The sequence below is a fragment of the Trichoplusia ni genome, chromosome 6 (assembly GCF_003590095.1).
Source record: "Trichoplusia ni isolate ovarian cell line Hi5 chromosome 6, tn1, whole genome shotgun sequence".
In the NCBI taxonomy this organism is placed as follows: Eukaryota; Metazoa; Arthropoda; class Insecta; order Lepidoptera; family Noctuidae; genus Trichoplusia; species Trichoplusia ni.
In genome coordinates this window covers 3,703,944-3,717,927 of record NC_039483.1, presented here as the reverse complement: position 1 = coordinate 3,717,927, position 13,984 = coordinate 3,703,944, and the positions used below count along the sequence as shown (strand labels likewise).

Below are 13,984 nucleotides of genomic sequence, written 5' to 3'. Positions count from 1 at the left end.
TCGTGGGTTCCATTTCCATGTGAAAAATATTTTTTTTTTAGTTCTATTTTGTTATGAGAATTATTATCCTATTGTAAAACTGAAAGATGACGTAAAAGTTTTTGTTTTACCAGTTACTGGAGTGAATATTTTGGGCTGCCTTCACTACCTATTTTGATAAAAACAAATTTTTTTTTAAACTTTTTTTTTTCAGGCACTGTGAAATAGTGAAATACAAAGTGAGATAGAGAACCGCCAAAAGATTTGGGGGAGGCTTTCGCCGTCGAGACGTCATGATTTAATAGTAATTAGAGATGCGCCGAATAGTGGTTTCACCGAATAACCGAATGCCGAATACTATTCGGTTGAAAGTTTACCGAACCGAATATTCGGCCGAACTATTCGGTTCAAAATTTTATTGCCTCGCCTCGTAAATAGGTTTCAACATGCCCTTACTTGCCGCCCGCAAGATTAAACATAAAAAAAAAAAATAACTTTCGTTTCAGAAATAAATATTACTAGCTTTTCGCCCGCGTCGAGGTCGGTTATATCGCGTTTCCAAGAGAACTCTTCAAAAGTCCGGAATAAAAACTATACTATGTTCTTTCTCAAGGTCAACTCTATCTCTGTACCAAATTTCATTAAAATCAGTTCAGTGGTTTAGACGTGAAAGCGTAACAGACAGACAGACAGAGTTACTTTCGCATTTATAATATTATAGTAGGGATAATTATCTTGTTCTATGATTGAAATATTTTGTTTGGAGGTCTAAAAGTATAATTTATGATTAAAGACTGATTAAAGCGTTTTTAAAATTAAAATAAATATTGACTAGAAAGTTGTTTATAAGTAAAATGTTGTTGTTTAAGAAATAAATATGTTTATTTCTGGTTAAATTAAACACTGAGTTAAGTTTATTTGAATTCAACATTTTTTTCATAGAATTCCGTAGACTTTAACAGAATAAGTTATATCTTTTAGTTCTACATCGGGTAATGTGGCGGAAAAAAAAGAACCAAATATATTCGGTACCAAACCGAATAATTCGGCCGAATACGAATAGTCAAAAAATTGCCGAATACGCCGAATACCGAATACCGAATAGTTATTCGGCGCATCTCTAATAGTAATGTATTAAATTATTTAAATCCTCATAACGTTGTGAGTACGTTTCGCTACATCGCCGCGTCGATGAAACATTTGTGGATCAACAAATGGTTTTTTCCACTTTCGGGTATTTATGTTGCATACGTCAGTATTTTTTTAAAGTTTGGGGTAAATTGATATTTTGCTAAAGCACCTGTTATTAAAGAAATCGAAAAGGGAATCTATACAAAATTCGCTGGTTAAGTGATCACTGCTAGTTAAAGGAAGAAAATAAGTTTAGTTTAAGATGACCAGAAGGAAGATTTTTTTAGTCAACATGTTTTTGGGCAAAACATATACAAAAAATTCCCATCAAATTAACATTTGATAGGTCCTTACACACGCATGACCGTTGTTGCCTATCCACAAAAAAATGCGAATACATAATAAGGCAATTAAGACAAAACTGGACTCGGAAACCGTGACGGAGGCTCAACCCAAACTGAGCAAGGATTGTGGAATAACCGCAAAATAATATCAGACAAGTATCCGATAATTATTAGCATCGTTACAGACCACCGAAGTAACACGATTATACTCCTTATGTTAATGAAGTAAAGGTACATTTTCATAAAAACCTCCTTGAAGGCAAGCCAGCCACAAAGCTGCGCAGGATTGCATGATTTTCATTTCAAGTTCAGTGTTACATCGACGTTCGGCCAGCTCGGACGTGTATATTTCGAAATAAGAACGCGGTTTTTATATTTGTAATTCGAAGTGTTTGTGTTGTGCAGTGCAGTTCTGTTTTAAAATTAATGTTTTCGTGGCTTTGAAGATTTGAATTGAGAAGTGAGTTTCTTTTGTTTATTTTAAAATTGGAATGTTTAATTGAGAGCAAATATTAAAAGGTAAACATTGTTGCAAGTCCTTGTGTGATGGTCATCACTTACTTTAATCTACATTAAGAGAATGGAAGTCCAGCAGAAATTTGCCCAGCAGTGGGAATATTTAACCTTAAACTTTTTTACCTGTGTTGTATATTTTTTATCGAACATCGTAGAATAACCTTTAGTCAAATAGCATCGCATTAAAGCCTACGGATCTAATGATAATTTAATTACACTCGTTTACAAAATTATCATGACATAATGTTGGGAACAACAATATAACTCTTAATTGGGCGGTTTTGATGACTCTTTATATAAAAAAGAGTAATTTAGTCTAGTCATCAAAAAATATGGTAAATCGTGATTTTTACTGCGAAATTTTGTGTTAAGTTATTTTTGATTGTCTATCTATGTTTGGACTTTGAAATATTCTATAATACAATGTACAATCTTAAGAAGATAATTTCAAAACTGTTTATTTGTCAATAATTTTAATTATATTTAAAAATTGTCGAAATTATACTAAGCTTCAATAACTTTGCGACTTAATTCTCAGTCATTGCATATTTTAACCGACAATCTTAAAGGATTTACGTCGATATTTTTAGACGGATTATAATTGCAAAAATCTTTTAGACAATTCCGCAAGAATATTTTTTTTCAACACCTCTAAATGCGACCTCAGTCATTAAGATATCTCCTCTCCCCGACCAATAGCGTGTACTTCATAAATTTCCAAAGGTCGCAAAGACGAACAATACAACAAGACATTTCCACCAAAGCATCCATAATAATAGCATTGCATTAGTTGCTATGAGTCACGCTGTGTTGTAACGTACTGAAAGGGATTGTTAGCTGAGACCTATCACGGAGTAAGGCCAAATTCTTCAGTAGGGCCGAGTGGCACTTGCACAGTGCTAATAAGAAAATATTAGTCGTCGTGGTGCCAAGTGGTGAGGAGCTCGTGGCTAAGCTATAACTGCATAAGTGAATCGATCACAGGTTAAATGATGATAGGTGACCATCTTTGTCATAACGAGTTCCTCCGTGTTTCGGAAGGCACGTAAAATTGTTGGTCACGGCTGTTACTCGTACATCTTTGACAGTCGTTACAGGTAGTTAGAAGCTTGAAAGTCTTACAACCAGTCTAAATCAGGGGTATTGGGTTATGGAGTTCAGATGGGTAGTCGCTCCTTGTGAAACACTGGTACTTAGCTGAATCCGGCTAGATTGGACGACCCCAACATAGTTCGGAAAAGGCTAGGATGTGGTGCCACAAGGTTAAAGTTCAATCCCAACGCAGGCGAAGTACCTATGTGACTTTTTGAAGCTGTGTCCTTTCTTAATTATTCTACACACATCCCTAACAATTTAATGCAGCTATGTACCATTATTTTAAAAGCGACCGTATCAAGTGATGCTTATGCTGTGATCGATCAACTTGCGCTGTTGTAGCTTTGACACAAGCCCGTTATAGTTATACAAATAACAACAAATTTTATTGTGTATTATTTTTTCGGGTTTATGGCAGACGACAATTTCTATGATATGAAAATTGCTACGACGACGTTATTGATATTACAAATCTTATTGCATAAGGAAAAAATCATAATCGTCTGACTATGCCCTAATATTTACAAAAATAAATAATTGATATTCTTAGTCCAAAAATGTCTAGGGTTTGCAAAACATTTCTCAAGAACTCGCAACTGAAATACTACTCCACATTGCAATGCATCACGAAGCTTGGTTTCATCATTGTCAAGTATTTCATTTGCACATCGCTAATGACATTTTAAACTGTTTAATATTTCGGCAGACTTTTTCTCGACATCTAAGAAAATGTATTTTATAACGTATGTTTATTTTTTGCAGAACTTTAACTTGAAGATTTGTGTGGGAATCCTAATTATGATAATAATGTGTGAAACAGAAATACATCAACTGTCTAAGTTCTATACAGTCTTGCTATCACAGTTCATAAGATACAGCCTGGCAACGGACGGGCAAAAACACATAAGTGCCTCAATCTGTAGAATAGGATACAGTTCCTACCCTTTTTTATAAATCATTAAAATAAAGTTTATATCGAAACTCTAAAGTAAAACAAATCATAAAATATAATAAATTAATATTCCATATACCAATATGACACGTTATCAAAGTTACCATATTAATTAAAACTTTCATATTTAGCATAAATAAATTACACTTAGCAATTTACCGAGTTTTCATCTTTTAAAGTGACAAAGAAGTTTTTATGGAATTGCCAAAAATTTGAACAAAATCGGTTGAACAGCGCATGTGGCTAATAGCTATTAATTACCACGTCAATTATGGGCTTATGACCAGTCAACTCAAATTTAATAAGGCCGGTACTAATACATTTGATATGGGCATTAAGTATTTGTATTCTGACACTTTAAAGTACTTTTTTATTGTCTTTTGAATAATGTTGGATGTCTTTTTTTACTTACGATTCAAAATTATTATGATTTTTAAAACACCTATCTGTCTGTTTTAGTTATTTCGTTATATGTATAAGAATCTCCAGAATGGCTTTTGAAAATATACGGCCAATCATAAATCCTACTAATATTATAAACGTCACTCTTTCGTTCAGTGGTTCACGTGAAAACCACTGTACGAATTTAGACATAAGTTGGTACAAAGATAGTTTATAACCTGAATCAATGCATAGGATACCTACTTTTATCCCGATTTTATGTTCCCGTGGGTTCATTTTTAACGGTAGCAGGCATTCCGCGGGCAACAGCTAGTGTTTTATATTAAAAATATATAAAAAATTGTTAACCAAATAATTAATTTGAATATCTGTTTAAGTAAAAACCCCCTTTGCATCTTAGCAGCCAATATCGCAAAGTCACTGTTATTCATCTACGAAATTAGGTATTACCGGTTTTATTTTTGCAGATTTTCTTGATAATTTTAGCTTAAACACATCAGCCACCGTTTCAATGAATTGTGAGAACTGCTCGTGTTTTTCCAATGACTAATCTGACGGAATCATCTCGTTTGCATGCCCTTTTCTAAGTTTGTATGTCTATCCTTGGAGGCAAGGTGATAAATTTCTTTGTTAGCACATGATTACATGACAGGATATTCCAGATATGGTTATTTGATACTTAATTGATGATAATATTATCACTTTGCTTCATGTTTATATTCTGATAAATTAAATTTTGCTTTATTACTTACTTACGTTACCTAGTAAGTTTCGTAAAAATTATAAGTCATAATTCGTGATCTGTCACTTATCTATACTCTATACTAATATATAAAGCTGGAGAATTTGTTTGTTTGAATGCGCTAATACAAGAACTACTGGTTCAAATTGAAAAATTATTTTTGTGTTCAATAGACCATTCATCGCGGATTTTAAGCTATATACCATCAGGCTGCAACTAATAGGAGCGAAGATACAATGGAAAATGTGAAAAAAAAACAGGGAAAATGATTTATCTTCGAGGGCTCCCTTTCAAAAATTCCTAATTTATATCTTCTAACCACGCGGACGAAGTCGCGGGCAACAGCTAGTCTTGTATAACTAATAAACATTGTATCATCAAAAACTTGTACAGTACAAATTAAATTAATCTCAACCCAATTAAATTCGCCAAGTAAGTTCCATTGAACTAATTTTATTACACAAATTGTCAATAAAGCAAACTGAACAATTCTTATTGTGACAAACAAAGTATTGGATCATCTAAATAAAGGTGCATTTCCGTACGCGCGGTTGATGCGACAATAGTAAGTGTTTCAGGCTGTTTGGTGCTATCATTTAATATCTGTAATTGAACAAGCATGATGGTCAATGCTCAAACCAATTCTTCATCTTCTATATGGATAGAAGTCTGTGCCCAGTAGAAGGCAGCTGTAGGCAGACTGGACGTATAACCGATTTCGTGCAAACCCAAGAAACAAAAATATTTGTTCTAAATGTGAAAGAGCTTTCTCATGAATCGTTAGCTAAAAGATACACGGCAATGGATAAGCGTTGGGTTGGTAGAATCAAGACTTTGATTTATCAAAATTTAATTTATTTAGCCTATTTTTGTGAAACTCTGTCTCAAATCTACCTTTTTATTAACATAGCATAATCAGTAAAACAGTCAAAGCCTTTACTCTGACAAACTTACTTTGATCAACAAGCTTATTCCTTTAAAATTATTCTTCACGATCGCTGTGCACGGAAACGCACCTTAAGCGCGAACAATATGGCCGCCATTGTTATATTAATGACATAACACATCAACCTAAATGTTCACAGATACTGCATAATTGGCATTATGTTGCCACCGTGATGGCACGTGGCGTCACTTGTAGAAATTATAAGTGTTTATTCTTTGATCGTGTTAAGAAATATGTTGTTTGATGTTGCATGACTGTTTATGATTCATGGGCCTTTTTGTAGCCGAAAATTGTTAAGAAATCTGGTTGTTTCACATCTTTTTGTACGATAATATTTTTATAATCATAATTTAATATACAAGGCAAGGATCTTTTTCTTTAATGCATAGGTTTTTAAGTAACTATCGTAATGCATAATTTTGAAACCAAGCCAGATTTCGCGCTTTTTCGTGCTCTATTAAAAAATATGCGTTTGAATCTAGAGTTATTTTTTTAACACGAATTTCTCAAATATGATTTTTGAAGGAGATTTTAGTAGCATACAAATTCTTATCTCACAGTCAGTTCCGACTTCAAAAAATCTATTTCGATAAGACATCTTAATTCTTATATAGAAACTAGCTGACCCAGCAAACGTTGTTTCGCCGATTTTTTTTCTAGTTGTATGTACTTTTAATGCCACATTATAAAAAAAATAAAACAAAAAATTTCGTCCAAATAATAAAAAAATAAATTTTAGTGTGGGCAACCCTTGTACACTGAGGGGTATGACAAATAGATGTTGTTTTATTCTCCCAATATGTATACAAAATTTCATAAGAATCGGTCGAACCTTTTCGGAGGAGTACGGTAACTAGCATCGTGACACGGGAATTTTATATATTAGAAGATTATAAAGTTCTAGTATATACCCTTTCATTGTATACCAAAAAATCAAGTTAAATAAAATCAAAATACAGTATTAACTCACCCATATTCTTTAAACCTTGTTTGATAATCCATACGTCTTCGGTATCAACCTTTTCATTTTACCCCAGTTTAAGCTTGTCGAAGTTGCAAACTTTAGCACGAATAATATTAAATACGTGGGAGAGAGCACCAGTTTCTTGGAATAGTTGGAAACTTACAGGAGTCTTCACTTTTTTTGTATTAACCCAGTAACGTGTTCTTAATATACTATGGTAAAATTGGTGTGAGCTTAAGGCTGCGTTTGCAACAGAAATCATTCTTACACAGCCTTCTAAATAAGTAATGATTCTACCAGTTCTTATCGAGAAACCGAAAAATAGCTTAACTTTCAAAATTACAGTTTTTAATGAGCGGGGAAAAACTGACTCTTTCAAAAAATATGTAACAGTGATATTCTTGTTGTATGATCGTTGGACTGTTGAATCACAATTCTTAGGTTCGAATCCCGGGTTCGAATTTTCGATTTGGAAGTTTCTTAAGCCACAATTGAAGCCCATGGGTGGCTTAAAACTTCAGACAGCAGTTTATCATAAGACCATTTTGAAAAACAACAGGTAGTGAAAGAAAAGAAACATTACAATATAAATTCAAGTATTCGAACCAACTTCAACATAAAAAATGTTCACAGCAGATAAAACAAAATACATCTAAAATTACTCCATTACAAGCTTAAACAACTTCAGTTTTAAGATCCCGTCAATCAAGTGTCTCGTGTCGTCTTGTTGCGAGTTTATATTTCGCTTATGGAGTTAAGGAGTTATTAATTAGAAAATTTTAACTTACATGGTATTGTAGGTGACGTGACAAAATATTTCTCTTGGAAACAAAAGTATTATCTTCTTCCTCTTTTATTTGGATGATGTATAATCCGGTGTCAGGGTTTAAATCAGCCATAGGCCGTTGGCTTGACATACCCTAGGAAAAAGTAAACAAAATTGTGGTTGATAAATGAGTTGTTTAAGATTTTCATCTTTTTGGATCTTTTAGCGTGCATGCACAAACATCCAAAATAGTACATAGTAGTTTAAGGAAGAAACTAATTTAAAGATAGTTAATGTACCTCTGACAGTGGATACAAGGACGATATGTGCCAAAAAGATAATTTAATGCAACTTGTATGTGTCGCTTCCGTAAATGGATTTTTTTTTGCTGAGCATTTGATTTAGAACATCATAATAATATAACTTATACAACATCTTGAGTAATATATTAATTATTTTAAATTAAATAAAAACTTCACGGTACCTGCGCAAATGATAATAAAGATATTATTATTGTAAATTTTACCAAAAAAACATTTGCTGCGTTAATTTCCCATCAAAACTATTTTAGCGTCCCCCAAGGCACAATACCAGGTCCAATATTGAATAGCCCGAATATGATTGTCGTGATTAATGAACATGAACTCAATTTACTGCAATCAGCGTTTGTTAGAATTTCAGTTGACACGGCTATTGCCTATGACATGTTAATGAAACTGAATTTGCAGAACTTGATAACAATGATAGTGTTCAAACTGAAATGGTTAAATGACGGCGCGGTGCTAAACACTGCGCCATCATTAACTATGTATTACTTCTAATGATTAAGGTAACTAATAAATTAATAGATAATAATTTAAATAATTTGTGGATTAATTAAGTGTATTTTGCGTTTTTAGAGACTTATTATTGAAGGATGTCAAATGGGAGTTTCTTTTACTCCGCGACTGTCAATCCATCTTTGTGATGGTGAATTATTTCGTTTCTTGTCATCAGTCTCTTTCATTCATACATAGCTACACGCGTTTCTTCCAGTGCCTTAACATAATCATTTACAATTTCTTGAATAATAATATCTTCGTTAGGTATGCGAGTTCAACTAGTTTATTAATGATTGTCATAGAGAAGAACCTTGTAGAAATTAATTATTTATTTCATTAACATGTACACTTGAATACCATTTATAATAAACGCTTTACTTGACAGTTACTGAACCTTGTCTCGTTTTTTTTTTCATTAACTGAACACGGAAGATAGTTTTTAGGTCTATTCATTTGCATTTTATTAATTTTATAATTTATTCCAATGTCGAGTTAAGATTTCTTGCTGTCATTTAACACCAGTTTTACCAAGTAATGTGAATTGGCAAGGCCAATACCATCCAGTAAATGTCTCATTAAAAACATCACCCTATAAACAAGGAAAGAGAATAATCATTGATCAACGTTTGTTCGCTTATGAAATACCGCGGTATACATTCGTGAGTGTTATAATTCATAGCAAATAAAGTCATCTAATTTCATCAATCATCACTACGTTCAACATACACTGCCAGTTTAATTCGTAAAGCAATAATTCCATATAAGACCATCAATGGACATTAAAACGTGTAAATTTCTCAATAACCTTCGTATACCGGTTGTTTACTCACAAAATTGAATGTTTTTCTTGTCTATGATTGCTCTGACGTCATATATTTCTTCACGTCCGTCTGACCATGGTCATCTAAAGACAAACATCTTATGTTCACGCTCTCTTTAATCTGATGGATAAGTAGAGGTCTAAGTAATTTGGAGTTTCGGTAAATTAGTTTCAGATTCATTGCTTTCAAAGATTTGAGCAAAATTAGTTGGAACCTTATATCTGCGCTTGAATATGTATTAGTTCTTTAGCTATGTATTGTAAATGTAAACTAATGTATTTATATGGTGTTGTTACCATGGTGCATTAATTTTTATATTGTGTTCTGGAGATTGGAGGTCTCTGTAACCAAACAGGCATTCGTATAGGTACCTAAAACGGCCTTCAAATGAATTGTGGAATGGATATATTTTTTGGTATATTCCAATACAATTTTATTTTAATAACATTTCATGACAGGGATTCAAAATTATTTATTGTTTGCAACAATTTTACACAAATAGGAATATAGAATATTACATAATGGGAATTAATTATTAATTTAGGTTTTAATTATGAATAAGTGCATGATAAACTTCTAAGCCAGGACAGGGTCTCACAAAACTGGACTCTGTACCCTGTTTGACTGTAACTCACGGATATTTAATCACATTCAGATTCGGACCTAACCAGAGTTTTTAACATAGGTACTAGAGAAAACACGGCAGTGGGGGCGCGAGTTGAACTTGTCACCTGAAATAAATAATCATATTAACTACACTTAAGTTGGAACCTAAATTAAGTACTAGAATACCTCTGACTTTACTCAACTTTGTAGTAGCAAGTAATGATCCAGGGCCTAATGACTCAAATTTCAAAGTTTTGCTTCTCCCAATAAAATATCTTAAGCTCAGTTTTTGATTAACGACACAAGTAATTACCATTTACTGGAACATTAATCATAATCATTGTTTATCTTGATTTTATCTTCATTAGTTAAACTAGTTTTGTGGTTTGTCTTGAATAATCTAGATTTAAGTGTGACTTGTAAACAATTTTGAATTTTATTTAGAAAGGGATTAAATGAAACCTAGCTCCAATTACAACGTGCGTGGGACCTAATATGGGAGACGTTGCAAAGAGTTTTAGGCTAAGAGTCCGAAACCGTTCACTTCCTTTCTCAAGGAGTTTGGTATCCATGAAGATGCCTCGCCTTACCAAAAACAAAAAAAGTTCTAAACGTTCTCTGTTGGATGTATTTCTGACAAGTTGTTGTTGTGGCTAAGCATTATTTTCTTAAAATTCCTTTACATAATTAACTGCTACATTTTCATTAAATTCTAAATATCACACTTTTCATTTGCAAATCTTAATAGGTACTATTTATTATTTACCGCGACCTTTTAAAGTGCGTAGCATTGGTGGAAAAGAGATAACGCAATACATTTCCTAGAACTACATCTCGCTTCTACAAACACAACACTGTCTTTATTTAAGAGATAGTGGCAAGGTTTCTGGGTGCCGTGATATTATCAAAACTTGTTTCTCATGACGCACAACCGAGACCCTTTAGGTCCTACACTGAACCTAAACTGGTTTGACCAAATCGTTTAGAATGTTCTAGATACATTATAAAGGACTGTAACTTGAAGATTGTGTTTTTGATACAATTTGCCTTTTGTCGGTTAAGTGTTTAAGAATAACAGGTTCTGGGTAGTTTTGTGATCGTTAAAGTTTCTTCAAAATAAAGTTAACCTTGAAGTGGGAAAATGTTCTTACGCACAGGGATGAATGATTATGAAACCTGGCTACCAATACCCCACTGCCAGGCAAAAGCCCTTTGCCATATAAAGCTTGATAAATAACTAAAAATAAAAATTGCATTTCTCTTTGAATAAGTCGTGGCAACTTTATCTGGGGGCATGGCCGTGCCCCCACCAAGTCGAGCAAAAGTCACGGCTGTACCATCCTTTTCTCGAAGCAATTCAGACCATTTTCGACCCCTAGCTCTTTCTTTACAATTTAGTTTTATCTCCTCAAGTCTAAATTTTACCACGTAATTAAAACTATATAGCAATAAGAACAATAGAAGGTTATATCTTTCTTTAGTCAAGTTAAAAATATCTCTAATGAGGAAAGTCATTGCGGTTGTAATGAACGACATTTGAAATAATTGTTTTAATTGTAGATTAAGGCGGAATGTGGATTGTAGATTAATCGTAACAATATTATACTCTTCATCTTAGTCCACTACTGGATAAAACCGTAGTTTTTTTTGTACGCTAAATACACTGTGCGCGAGTTTGATCCATGCATGGATAGAATTCAATGAAGAATATTTTATTTCATAGTATCAAAGCCTTAAAAAAATAGTTCGACAGTAAAATTGAAGTGTCAAGACGTCTCAAGATAGAATTTAGTAAAAATGTTTTGTCATAAAAAAGATCGATGTGACGAACGATAAACTTAATTTTATAATCTAATCCGTTTTTTACTTACCTACAAGTTATGTATCTACGTCATAGGACAAACAGCAAAAAGAATTTGATCAAGGTTAAGTCAAGGAGGTTTTATGTCAATAACTGTCATTAAAATCGCGAGACGAAATTAATTCACACATTCAACATTATTTGCTATCAATATAAGTTTTAGAGTTAGGTTAGCAATGAACATGTGGAAAAACGTACTTCCATAATTTCTATAAGACACACGTCATTATTTCATCGAAACTATAAAAGACTATTCAAATATTTTAAGTTGGAAAATCAAAAATCAGAATCAAAAGTTTTTATTTCCAATAGGCCGTTTTTCAGGCACTTTGAAAATGATACAATAATGTAGGGTCATTATTGTGTCGATATCGTTCCAAAGTGTCATTCATATGGAAGAGATGAGATGGTGCTAGAGATGAAGATTGGGGCGTTTGTCCCAATCCGATACCTTTTTAAAAATCCCTGAAATAACGACTGTTGTCACAAGTTAGACTTGTTTGGGTTTGTTAGTCCGCTCTATCTTAGCTCTCGAACGGATGAACCAATTTTGATTTTTTTTTAGGAATGTGTACTGGTCGGGATCGTTCTTAGGCAAACCTGATAGAAATCGATTTGTTTTGAATTGTAATATCTAGTTTTTAAAGATGTATAATTGAAAATAATGAACAAAAATGTTATCCATTTATCTAATATCTGTTACTGTGGATTAACTAACCAAGCTAAGCAAAAAATATTCTGGCATTGACCCAGTTGAAACCGATTTTAATTTAATATTTTAATAAAAAATCCGGTTCAAAAACAAGATTTAAACGTGTTTTCTATGTAAGTGACTAAATTCTTTTACATTTTGTCAACTTTAGTTTTAACCAGTAGAAACCAGAAATTGTTAGTTTCATTTCTTTGGTTCTCAGCAAAGTTTATTTTAAAACTTAATCCAGTCTTAAATGGATCTTTGGTAAAAAAGATAGATTTGATATAAAATACAGAATTAATTCCCATAAACTGATTATCAATGTATCATATGAGTTTATTTATTCATCTATAATATTCGTATTACGTTATGACGTGGTGTTAAGCTTAAAAGACTACAGGCAATAAATGAGAAAAAAAACTGTTATAGATTACTTGTTCATAGACGCATATAATATAACATTGTAACGCAGGTTAAAATAACGAAACTTGATTATTAAGAGGAACTCACACATAAATCGAAATGTCACATACCGTTTTGTGGTTTTCCAAAATACCTAACATTCTATTATTAGATCAAAAACTAGTTCCAATTATAGAATTTTCGAAAATGCACAAAGTCAAAATATGTATTTCCAGTTTTTTGCAAAAAAACGTCTTTGAACATCGGGTTTTAAAATAGAATATGCAAAATAGTTATAAAAACATACGGAACTCGTCAATTTGTTTTTCCTATTTTGTATTTAATTAACTTTGAATTTAAACTTTTTGTAGATACGTGCGTAGGATTTTTAACTTTTTTTGTATGCCTTTTATTATTGATTAATTTAATAGCGCATAGTTGTTTATTACTGACTATAAAACAATATAACTTGAATAACATTCCAAGGAGTCTTTATGATTGATGTTATTAACTTAAAAAAAATACATGTTATAATAGTATATTATCTACGTACGTCATCTCGTAGGAACGAAACAACAGCAAATATTCACCAAACTTATTGATAAATATTGTTACCCAACACCGATGAAAAATAAAAAATCACATAGAGAGAAATAGATGAATGTGTAAATAAACAAAAGTTTATCATACACTTCCCTAAGGGATAAATAAACGTACCAAAAATATTCTTCAAAAAAATTGTTTCTTTTAAATTACTTTCAAAATTTGAAATTGAATTTAGACACATACATTTTTGATTACTACTTCATATACTTACAAATGTGGACAGATATAATTGTATAAGATACAAACCATCATATCCTTAAGCCTTGCAGGTGTGTAAGCGAAACAGCACACTACAATTCATAGAGCTGCATCTTTCTCCCACACTGCAACGATCTT

At 32.5% G+C, this 13,984-nt stretch overlaps 1 protein-coding gene across 1 annotated transcript in view; it reads left to right on the top strand.

The window, feature by feature from the left end:
• The first annotated feature begins 1,751 nt into the window (after window positions 1-1,751).
• LOC113494856 (ABC transporter G family member 20) overlaps window positions 1,752-13,984 on the top strand; it is a 62,579-nt gene continuing 50,346 nt past the window's right edge. Inside the window, exon 1 of the mRNA XM_026873359.1 lies at window positions 1,752-1,914. The gene's annotated coding sequence lies outside the window, so the exon portion shown is untranslated. The remainder of the gene's footprint in view (window positions 1,915-13,984) is intronic.